At 51.2% G+C, this 10,985-nt stretch overlaps 1 protein-coding gene across 1 annotated transcript in view; it reads right to left on the minus strand.

Moving 5' to 3' along the window:
- AKAP1 (A-kinase anchoring protein 1) overlaps positions 1-10,611 on the minus strand; it is a 53,736-nt gene extending 43,125 nt beyond the window's left edge. The window contains exon 1 of the mRNA XM_055001105.1: positions 10,522-10,611. The gene's annotated coding sequence lies outside the window, so the exon portion shown is untranslated. The remainder of the gene's footprint in view (positions 1-10,521) is intronic.
- Positions 10,612-10,985: the final 374 nt, after the last annotated feature.

Consider the following 10,985-nt stretch of genomic DNA (forward strand, 5'->3'; position numbering starts at 1 on the left):
ACAGCACTCAGCTGCCAGCAAAATCTCTCCCTCCTTTGTTTAGCTCCATTATAACCCTGCTTTCCGTGCCCCACCCCCCCACTCAAGACAGGTAACTTGTTAAAATCCTAGCTTCACTTTGTTCAGGGTTGAACATCAATTCAGTACATTTTCCTCCTACCCTTCCACTGGCAAGTTCAGAGCGGCATACATAATCTCTATTTTATGCACACAACCACCCTTTGAGACTAAGAACTGACCCAAGCCAATGCCATGCCTGAGTGGGGATTTGAACCCAGGACTACCAGGTCCTAGAGCATTAATCACTATGCTACCCCTTGGACCATACTGGCTAAATAAAGCCAAGACAGCTGCTTTGAGTGCCCATATGTAATTTTTGGCATGGATCCGGATGAGCGTTTCACTCCCTCCACGCAGGCACAAGGACTTCCGCACGCAGAACATGGTTTTCCCACCTAACTCCTCCCACAGCAACCCTTGACATCCTGTTCCGGGGTGGAGTTGGGGGTCTGGAATTTCAGGGGACATTTTTGGACTGCCACAGGAGGGAGAAAACATGCTTTGCCAAGCAGAAGGTCCTTGCATCTAGTCTGGATCAAACCTCTTGAAACCAGTATTTTTTTGTTAAATAATTCCAAGATAAGGCCCAGGGAATGCAGCAGGAAATAAAGCTCTCAAAACCAGTGGAAAAAGTGAACACTTCAAGATGCAAATGGCAGAACTGAAGTTTTATTTTTTTCTACCAAGCAGCTTGGTTGCAACATTTTGAAAAACTACTGTACAGCTGTGCCTGAAAACCGTGTTGTTCGGGAACAGAACGGTGCCTGAGAAATGTACTTTGACCTGCATTACACAAATAAAGCACTCCAGCATTAAAGCAAACACAGAAAATGAAGTTGGAAAACCAATGGTGGACAGCACACAAAAGGAGACTTGACCCAGCAGCTGCGGAAGCTCAGTTTAAAAACCAAGTTAATTTCAGCAGAAAACTTCCTTGAAATTAAAACTTGCAGTTAAAAGACTACCATATAATTAAATACTACTCACTAGTGTCCTATCACAAAGTGTCTTGACTGGTAAGGTCTGACAAAGACATACCCAGAAGGCATTGCTGCTTTTTCTGATTGAAAGACTACCTTGCAACAGATTGGGAACCTCACATCTATAGGTGAAAGGAGGCCCTTAGGCAAGTAGTATTGCCACAAAACCTACTATTTCATTATCTCGCAAATGGTCAGTTTTTCACAGTGCTCAAGTTACAGGAGACCACAGCTGCTGCCGCTGCCCCACCCACCTCCTGTTTTCAGGATGCTTTCCTTGGTAAGGATTAGAGACAGTCACAGGGCATGACAGGGCCTTTTAAAAGGTGGGACCTGAGAAACTGCCCTTCATAACTCTCACACTTACTGTTTTCAAAGGCTATAGAGATCTAGGGCAGAAAGATTGAAACCTATTGTGTTCCAACAAGCGGGGCTGGCCTAAATGTGTTTTAATTGAGTTGTCCTGTTCTGAGTTAAATTACTTAATATGATTATATTTTATATTCTTATTGTTTTATATTTGTATGTTTTATTTTTGCTGTATACCGCCCTGAGTCCTTCGGGAGATGGGCGGTATAAAAATTCAATTAAAGTAAAGTAAAAAACTGGGTTGTAAAGTGACTTAGAGACCAGCTGCAATAGGCCCTGATTTGCATCCCACTGCTGACACAAATTTTATTAGGTTGCCTCAGGCAAATTATTTTATTATCCTCCCATCTGCAATAGACATTTATGCTAGCCCCAACTTACACAACTCCTATGAGAACATTATATGACATACCTGGAACAATCAACTACTCCATATAAACACAGTTTTTAAAATTTACATGTTCCACTGGCCCTTCCGCTAACAGCCTTGTCCTCCCTGTTTTATCTTCAGAACAGTCCTGGGAGGCGAGAGTGTGACCAGCTCAAAGTAATGCAGTGAGATTTGTGACAAAGTTAGGATGTGAACGCTTCCTCAGTTCAGAAGACGTGTAGTTTCTGGAAAGGGGTGGGGAGAACTCATCAGGAGAGATGTGAGAGTACGGGCAGCGCGAGAAATCTGTTGGGAGGAACCCAAAGATTCCTGTTTTCTTCATTTATACCCCCCACCCCCCCCACTGGGGGCCTAAAGGTGCTTAGATTGGTCTCCTCTACTCCATTCACCCTCACAGTCGCCTAGTGAGATGTCAGGCCAAGCGTGTGCCACAGGCCAAAGGTCACCCAGTGCGTTTCCAGGGCAGGGTGGCCATTCACACCTGGGTGTCTCGGATCTCCCGTACTGGTCTCCAACACCAACCGCTACACCACAGCAGAGCCACACAACCTGCACCGTGTGACTATGCCCTGAATCGCATGAATGCCAATTTTACTGCATCAATACTTGAGTGCATTAAAACATTACTGGTAAAATTCCATGGTTTGCATTTCCTAAGACGTACCACTTCTTAAAAATCCCACAGGAACAAGGCTCAAGACAACCGGTGTATCGCAATCTATGGAACAAAGCCAGTGATCAGCTAGAAGTTTGGCAAAGTTGAGATTTCACTCCCTGACCCTGTCTGCTCTCACAGGGCTGAGATTCCCAACGCAAACTCAGATAGCACCAAGCTTTTCCGTGGAGGACCGGGGAAATCCTTCCCTTTCACTGGAGGGAAAGTCCAAAGCACGGCAGAAAAGGTCCAGGTGAGCAGTTCATGGACGTGTTGTTTTAAGCAAGAAGTGCGAGGCAGTCTGTGATCCCGCCTACAGAGTCCGCTTCCACCAAGAAGCCACCAGCCCTCAAGCTGGAGAGGAAGGCTGCTTTCGGCCAAAAAGCCACCAGGAGGAAGTCAAATTAAGCCATAGATATGCCTCACGGCAAGCCCCAGTGCCCAATTCCTTTGAGCCAGTGGGCTCCATTCACTCGTTAAAAACCAGAGCAGAGGGAGGCTGGAGGAACGCAGCCGCGGCCCCGCAGGCCCACCCAAATGGTCCCTCTAGCCCAGCACCTGTTCCCAGCCAGGCTCAACCTAATGCCTCCAGGAAGCGCACACGATGCCCAGAGGAGCAAGCAAGCCTTTCCTATGACTGTCCCCTGGGAAGCCATATTCAAAGGCTCACCGGTTCAGAGCAAGGAATTCTTATTTCACCATAATGGAAGTCTTGCAAGTTAGGTCAAGTTGACACAGCAAGTGGTCTGTTACTAGCAGTGGGGATTTGAATGCCATCCTGCTAGCCCAATACTAGCTCCTTTTAAACACAGTTACCTCCACACTTTTAGAAGGTTAGCCACAAAGTGACTTTGGGTTTTCTGCAAAAATGACTCTCAACTGTGCAATGCTCAAAGCCCCTAGTTGTGGCTGCAAAAGTAATCTCATGGGTCTTCAGGAAGCTCCACCTACTCTGGCACGTAATAGGAGAACAATCTGGTCTATGGACGGGGAAGCATGCAGCCGCCACCACCCCGTTGCCCCTGCCTGCAGACAGCATCCTGCTCCCACAGTGCCGGCATCACCAGGGGCAAAGCAGCACCCAGGGATTTCATCCAAGGCCTGAACAGCAGCTTCCTTAAAGGAGACCAAGAAACATCGCAAGGGAGCCTCCTAAACTAAAAGCACAGGTCCTCACAAACTTTAAAAACAGCTTTTCCATAAAAGCCCACAGCTGTTTACAGGGAAAATGTATGGCATAAAAAAAGACTTGTGCACGCCACTACTTTTAATTACAAGTCTGCAGCCCAGCATAACCCTTAAAACAGACAAGCAACGCTAGGCAAGCAAACACAGGAACTAAGGGATCCCCTTTCTTCTGCACTTCCTTCCCTGCTGCATGGAAGAGATTCATAGAAGCAACGCCACGCTGACAAGCCCGAGGGGCCTCTGAGGGTCTCTTTCCAAACGGACATCCAGGGGGAGCTTTTAGAGGCAGACCCACCTTTTAAGTTTGACCAACGAGAGCAGTGTGCATGCCCACCTCCTCTGCCAAGCCAAACACGTGTAATGGGGGAAGAAAGTTGGGTGGCAGGTGTGTGCAGAGGGCAGGTCTGCACATCACAGCAGCCTTTTGGTAGGTGCTCCACAAAGCACTGCGGTATCCAACATGAGTGCTCCATCCCAGGTGGGTTGCCACTTCTAGAATGGCAGCTGGAAGAACTTCTGCAGTTAATACACCCTTTTTGTGACATGGGGAAGAAGGGGGAACATAAGAGAGAGGAGGAGGGTCATGTTTTCACCTGTCTGTAAGTAACAGACTCCAGGGGCCGAGTGAAGAGTGTCTATTTTGCTAACTGCTGCCATCTCTGTGATCCCCAATGCGGCACCTGGGCCACTACGGTGCCTGCCAGTGTACCTTCCGACACTCACTCGCCTCTAAAGTCTTGGAATAAAATCTAAACGGACTTCAAGAGAAAAAAATCAGGACCTTTGGGTGCCTCCTTATAACTGACTGAGTAGCAAATTACTTTGATCTCCGCAGGCAAGAATATCATAGTAAGAGACACAAGGCTTGCCCATACAGTCTGTTCAGACAGCTCTGTACTGTCACAGGCCCGATTCGGTTTCGTTTTCTCAGCCATGCCGGACGCTCCTCTCGGCTGGTCCGGGAGGAAACGACCGGGCACCCTGACCGGGCGGCTGATCCGCAAGGATTAGCCCCCAGGACTCCCAGGGAGGGAGCCAGGGTCCGGGACGCGGCGGGAAGAACTCCCCGAAATCAATGCGGGGGGGAAATTGCCCGTTTGTCCCTATGGAGGCCGGCAGATGTGCGCGGCGCCTCGAGTGCCGCCGGGCAACGAGAAACGGCAAGTAAAAGAAACAGGCGGAAGCCTGTAAACAAGCGAATCCCTTCTGTTCTACAAGCGTTTGTGAAGGAGAGGTTGATCTGAAGAAGACTCGCTCTTCCCCTTCGTTGAGTTCCAGAATTTTGTTGGCGCCCCCCCCCCCAAATGGCAGCAAAGAAGCAAAGTCCCGCTCTCGGTAAGTCAATCTCGGCTACCTTGAAGGGGGAGTCGCTCGAAGAGTTGGTGCGCAGGGCGGTGGTGGAAGCCATAAAACCCTTTGTTGACAAGCTGAACGAAACTGATCAAAGGGTGGGCTTAATTGAAAGCGAGGTGAAAACCATTAAGGCAGCAGCGGGGGGGGGGGGGGCAGAAAAGTCTGCTCTGGAAAGTGCGTCACTTGTGAAGGCTACAAAAAAGGAGCTGAAGTTGGTGGAGAACCAGCTGATCGGGCTACAGGTGGAACGAACGCAGACAATTTTGCGTCTCCAAAACGTGAAAGAGGAGGAAAATGAGGATCTGTGGGATTTGGTCTCGGAACTACTGGCGACACCCGCGAGGACGACTAAAGAAGAGGTTAAAAGCGCCATTTTGGAGGTCCGTCGGGCTTCTTCAAAATATGCAACAAAGCGACAGTTGCCTCGTGAGATCATTATTGACTTTTCATCTAAAAAGATTCGGGACACCATCCTATATAACTCATATAATGCGGATTTGGACTTTATGGGTTTGAAAGTCAAGATTTTGAAGGACGTTCCATTTCTAGTCCGGAAACGGCGTTTTAAATATAAAAAGTTTGCAGCTCTTCTGAGGGACCATGGAATAAAGTACAAATGGTTATTCCCGGAAGGAATATGGTTCAGATATAAAGATCAGGCCTATAAGATATTATCAGAAGATCAACTAAAGGATTTTGAGAATAAAAACCCAGAACTCTGCTGCACCAAGAAAGAAGAAAAGGAGGAGCCGGAGGGGGGGGAGGAGGAGGAGAGCATCGCAACAGCAGTTGCACAGAGAGAACTGCGTCCAGGACCTAGAAGGGGGAGGAAAGTTTAATCAGATTTTGAAATGTTTATTCTCTGTATGATTAACCACTCCATCATTATTCTATGGAGCTATTTTTGTATTATGACAGTATGAAGGGAAACATTGAAGTGTAGTGTTTAGTGTTTGTAGTTCATCCCCCCCCTTTTCTTTTTCCACTCCCCTTTGTCCCTTCCCTCTCCCCTTTCCTTGTGATAGTCTGTAGTGTTTTGTAGTTATGAAAAATAAAAAAATTTATTAAAAAAAAAAAATGTACTGTCACAGGCCCAAGAACACAAAGAGAGCTTCAGAGCTATGGGGGGATTTGAACCCGGATCTCTCAGCCCCTAGCCCAATACTCTAACCAATACACCACAGGCTCCATCATCCCATTACATCATGAGCTCAGGAAATCCTCTACAACCAACAGCAACTTCAGTATGATGAGAATCATATTTTTCCATGTTTCACGATGTGCACAAGGCTGAAAACTCACCAAGAGGAACGGGAACCTGAATGCAAGCCCCATCTGAGCTCTTATCCAATCTGTGGCATACTGTTCTTCCTTTCCTTCCCGTCCCCCAAGTTAAAAAGGCTCCTTCTGTGCAAACGTTGCCAAAGAAGCATGCCTTGGCAGGTCTACTCAGGAGTAAGCCCCGTGTTATTCATCCTTAGGACAGCAGCCAATGTAGCGCAGCACTCAGAGAATTTGGTTCTCTCAAAAGGTTTTTTTGCAGACACAAAAATCCAGTTTCCAGACCGTGCAGTTCTGCAGGCAACGCTGACTTGGAAGTCTCAGAAGCCAGATGAGTTGACAAGCAAGGTTTGGGGAGGGGGAGATGTCCAGTGCCTCCTCAAGTAAAAAGAAGATCATGCACCCTAGCACACAGACAGGGAGTTGGCATCACCTGGGCATGAAGCTGCCCGTTCTTAACGGAGGAGAGCAAACCTAGCTTTGCCCCCACCCCAGCATCAGGCAGCGCTTCAGTTCACAACACACAACAGCAGCACTTTCCCTTGGAAATCAGCCTGCTCCCACCTGACCCCAAGCAACAAACGCAAAGCCTGCACTTCCTCTCAGGGTCACAGAGATCCAGGGGGCCGATTCTAGCTCGAGCACAGCTTTACCATCCCACACCCTTTGAAGACTTTCACGGATTGGATTTGTCCCTTAGAGGGGGGGGGGCGGTTTCCATGCTCCTGAAAGATGGCCTTGGCTGTTACAGATGTGGGGGGGGGCATGCACGGCAGGCAAGAACAAGCTACGAGAAACATCTTTGGAAGCAGTTTGTTTTGCAGCCAGATATAAGCTTTTAAGTGGACGAAACACCTCCAAGACACTGAAGTGGGAGGGGGGGGAGTATCAAGGTCAATTCTTCAAGCAGATGTTCCGCTTTGAGAGAAAAGCTAGCCAAACCTCCTTCCCCACTCCTGAAGTATCCACTGCCCTCCACACTTGGCCCCAAACCTCTTCTGAAGGTGGTTTTTCCAATTGGGAGTGCAACAGGAGGTGCAATTTTCCTGTGTCTTAATTCTGGAGTACCAATTAAAACCTTGTAAATATTTGGGCTCAAGCAACATCCAAAGTGGTGTCCACCTTATGCACTCTACCACAGCCACCTAGCACAAAGGCCAATCCCCTAAGCATTCATCCAATTCAGATTAGCACATGGGAAGCCTACTCCAGAGAAGGCACCCCTTCCCTGCACAAGTCAGCAAGAAAGATGCACATGCATCTCTTTTCTCGAAGCAGTTTAAAGATTTTACTTTTTGAAGAAAAAAAATTTGGCGGTGTTTTGAAGCTAGAGCTACCACCACACGAGTGTTCCCAACACTTGCAATGTTTTATGTATTTCATTTCAACTGGTTAGATGTCTTATGTCTTTTCAAACAGTCCCTGTTCTGAGTTCTCCTCATGAGGCGACCTGCAGGCAAAAGAATTTAAAAGATTACACAGCGCCTTGCATTCTTAGAGAACGGCAAGTTTTTTAAAAACTCAAAACACAACAGCTATGGAAAGACTAACTGTACCAGCATGGTAGCCCCCAGTTCAAATCCCGGCCTCCTCAAATACACTAGGTGCCCCCAGCACCCTCAGCCCCAGTCTCTCCCCCCCCCCGCACTGCAGGGATAATACTGCACTATTTCACAAGACTATTGAAAATATGTTTGAAGAAACTGCAAATCAAGCACTTTTTGTATTTTCAAGTGTTCCGTGTAAGCCCTAAACACATTTATATGCTGCTTTTCTCTAGGATTTAAGCAGCTTACAAATTCTAAACTCCCTCAAATTCCAAACTCCCTCAAAATTCAAGGACATTACTAGAATTTTCAGCTGCACAGAGAGCCTGCAGTCCTCAACCTAAGCGCCACGGCCAGATTCTGCTCCCCACTCTGTCCAGACTATCACAGAAGTTCAGCAGAGCCTCCCTGAAGAAGAGACCAGCCCCCCACTCAAACAAGCCACATGATCAGCAATAACTGCTTGCCGAAATCCACCCCATGAGCCCTTGGGAATCTGCCTGGCAATCACTGCTCTCTACAGTGGCAATCAGGGAATCCACTCTGGGGCAGAGGAGCGAACTCTGCTTGGCAGACGGGCCAGCTCCACGCTCTCAAGAGGAAGGAAACGGGCGACGCTGATAAGGCCAGCCCCAATATCGGCAGCAGAGGAGGGAGCGGAGGCATGGCCATCACGGGCTGACATTTCTCCTCCTGTTACGAGTCACCACCACTAACCCCATTCAAAGGGGTAGCAATGGGTCGCCTCCTGCAGTCAGTTCACCAAGGAGCTGGGCCGGTGTTTCGCTTCCCAGCCGGCTGAAAGGGCCTGGCTCTAGGATCTGTCGGTGCCTGTTTATAGCAGGCAGGAGTGATCTTTAAAAAGAGAAAGCAAACAAGGCAACATGACCTTGTGAGCAAAGACAGTTCTGGCTCCTCCAATGACCCATGCGCCGCAGCCATAAAGGGTGCAGGTGTGCGTGCGTGCGCGCCTGCAACGCCCTCTAGCTCCTGGAGGAAAAGGGTGTCTTCACCGGTCCAAGCGAGAAAGGGGACCCCAAGGAGACCAGCCAGCCAAATCCCGCCCTTGCCATTACAAGGCACTTAAGATCAACAGACTTCAGACTGCGCTTAAGCCGAGGGACAGAGTCAGATCTTCATGTATGCTTGGAATGGTGTCCCACGGTTTAGCTGAAATTTTCAAGGTATTTTTAGCCCACCTTCTCCCCACCCCCACAAAACAACTTTAACTCCTACACAATACACAGGAATCACTGTAAGCCTTGTGTTTTCAATATCCATGCTGGTTTTAAAACAGCTATATCATGTTTGAAAGCAAGATCAAGACAGCAAGTTACTAAATACATTACAAAACTAGCGAGCAGTTATCACTTTGTAGAAGTGCCAGAAGAAGCTAATGAACATAAACAGCAAATGACTCCCAACAAGTTAAGAGTCCAAAAGAGAGCTTGTCTCTGCTTAACACCTTTCACTTTTAAAAATAAACCCCACCATCTGGGAGAAAACCACATCTTTGCCCCAAACTCACTCCAGCCCCATCTTAATAACAGGAGCAAAACAGCGACAACTCATAGAACTGGACAGCTCAGTAGGACTAACAGGTGGAACATTTTCCTCACCCGAGAAGTGCAGGTGCGTGAGAGGCCTACCTAGTCACTGCCACAGGACTGCGAGCCACGTTTTGACTATTTCTCAGCGGAAGTCTAGGCCATGATGGGGAGAACCCTTCCACCTAGCCGTAGGTATAGCCTGCCCTTCATCCGAGAGGACAAAACTTGGTTCTAGCCTCTGAAATTTTATCCTCACAACAGCCCTGCAAGGCAGGCACGCAGGAGACTCGGGGCCAAGGCCGCCTGGCGGCAGGATGCAGAATGGACTCCAGCCCGCCAGCCTAACCGCACACAACGCCGGGCCCTTCAGCCCAGGGCTCCGTTGACTGGCACGGCAGGGACACGGGCCGGTGTCGGGTGCTCAACGTGCACGGGGCAGTCCAGCCAGGGCGATGCCAAGCCACCCGCCTCCGCCTTCCAGCCCCAAAGCAGAAGAGCCTCCACTGCCCCCCATTCGGCACACGTTTTGGCTGCACCCCACACTCGGGGCCGCTCCGCTTCCAAAGGTGCCACGTCGGAGCAGGCGGCAGGCGGGGAGCGGGACCGGCAAGGCGCGACGGGCAGACGGCAGGGCCGAGCGCGAAGCCTCCCCGCCCTCGCCCCCAGACCCAAGGAGCGGCAGCGCCGGGAACAGGCAGGGGAGCGAGAGAGGAGCCGCGCACGTGGGCAGAGAGCCTTCGCCCAAGGCGAAGCGCCAAGGGCGGGCGGGCGGTCGGGCGGCGCTGCCCGGGCAGCCTGGCAAAGGGCGGCACGTGCACGTGTGAAGCCGCCTCAGAGGCGCGGGCAAGCTCGGCCCGTGAACGAATCAGCGGACCCTGCCCGGGAGGCAGCCGCGCCGCAGCCATCACGCCCGGCCAAGGGCAAGAGAAGCGGGAAGGGCGCCCGGGGGCGAGCGGCAGGCCAAGACCAGCCCAGCCGCGCCCCGAAGCGGGCCTCGGCCTGCCCCTCCGGCCGGCGGCGAAGGAGCGCCAGCGGGACCCGCCGGGGGCCCCCGCCAGCCGTGCCGGGCCGTGCCGTGCAGCCACCAACAGAGCGGCGCGTGAGGACTAGCGCCTTGCCGGAGCCCCCCGCCCGGGCCGCCACTCACGCTGCGGTCCGGCGCGCTCGCGCTCCTCCTCCTCCGCCTCCTCTTCCTCCGGGCCGGGCCGCCCCCGCCGCCGGGCCCCCGCGCGCCGCCGCGCCCGCCCCGCCACCCGCCGCTCGGTCGCCCCCCACGTGCTGCCCGGCCGGGCCTTTCGGAACGCCGAGACATTCGACAGATATACACGGCGTTCCACTCGCCCCGCCCCCCGCGCTCGCGCGAGAAGTCCGAGGCCACGCCCCTTCTCCCGGGCTTCCCCTGCTCGGCGCGGAGGGGGCGGGGCACGAGTGCGCAGGCGCCGCGGGAGGCGGGCTCTTTTGCCCCTTTCAGGCGGAACCCTGCGCCTGCTCGCCTGGAAGTACTCCCGCTTTACTCCCGAGTAAACATGCCTTTTAGGATTGGGCTGGAAGGCTGCACTGCCAAACGCACTTACTGAGATTACACGCATACACACATAGAAGAAAAGAGTC

Source organism: Eublepharis macularius, chromosome 17 (genome assembly GCF_028583425.1).
Source record: "Eublepharis macularius isolate TG4126 chromosome 17, MPM_Emac_v1.0, whole genome shotgun sequence".
In the NCBI taxonomy this organism is placed as follows: Eukaryota; Metazoa; Chordata; class Lepidosauria; order Squamata; family Eublepharidae; genus Eublepharis; species Eublepharis macularius.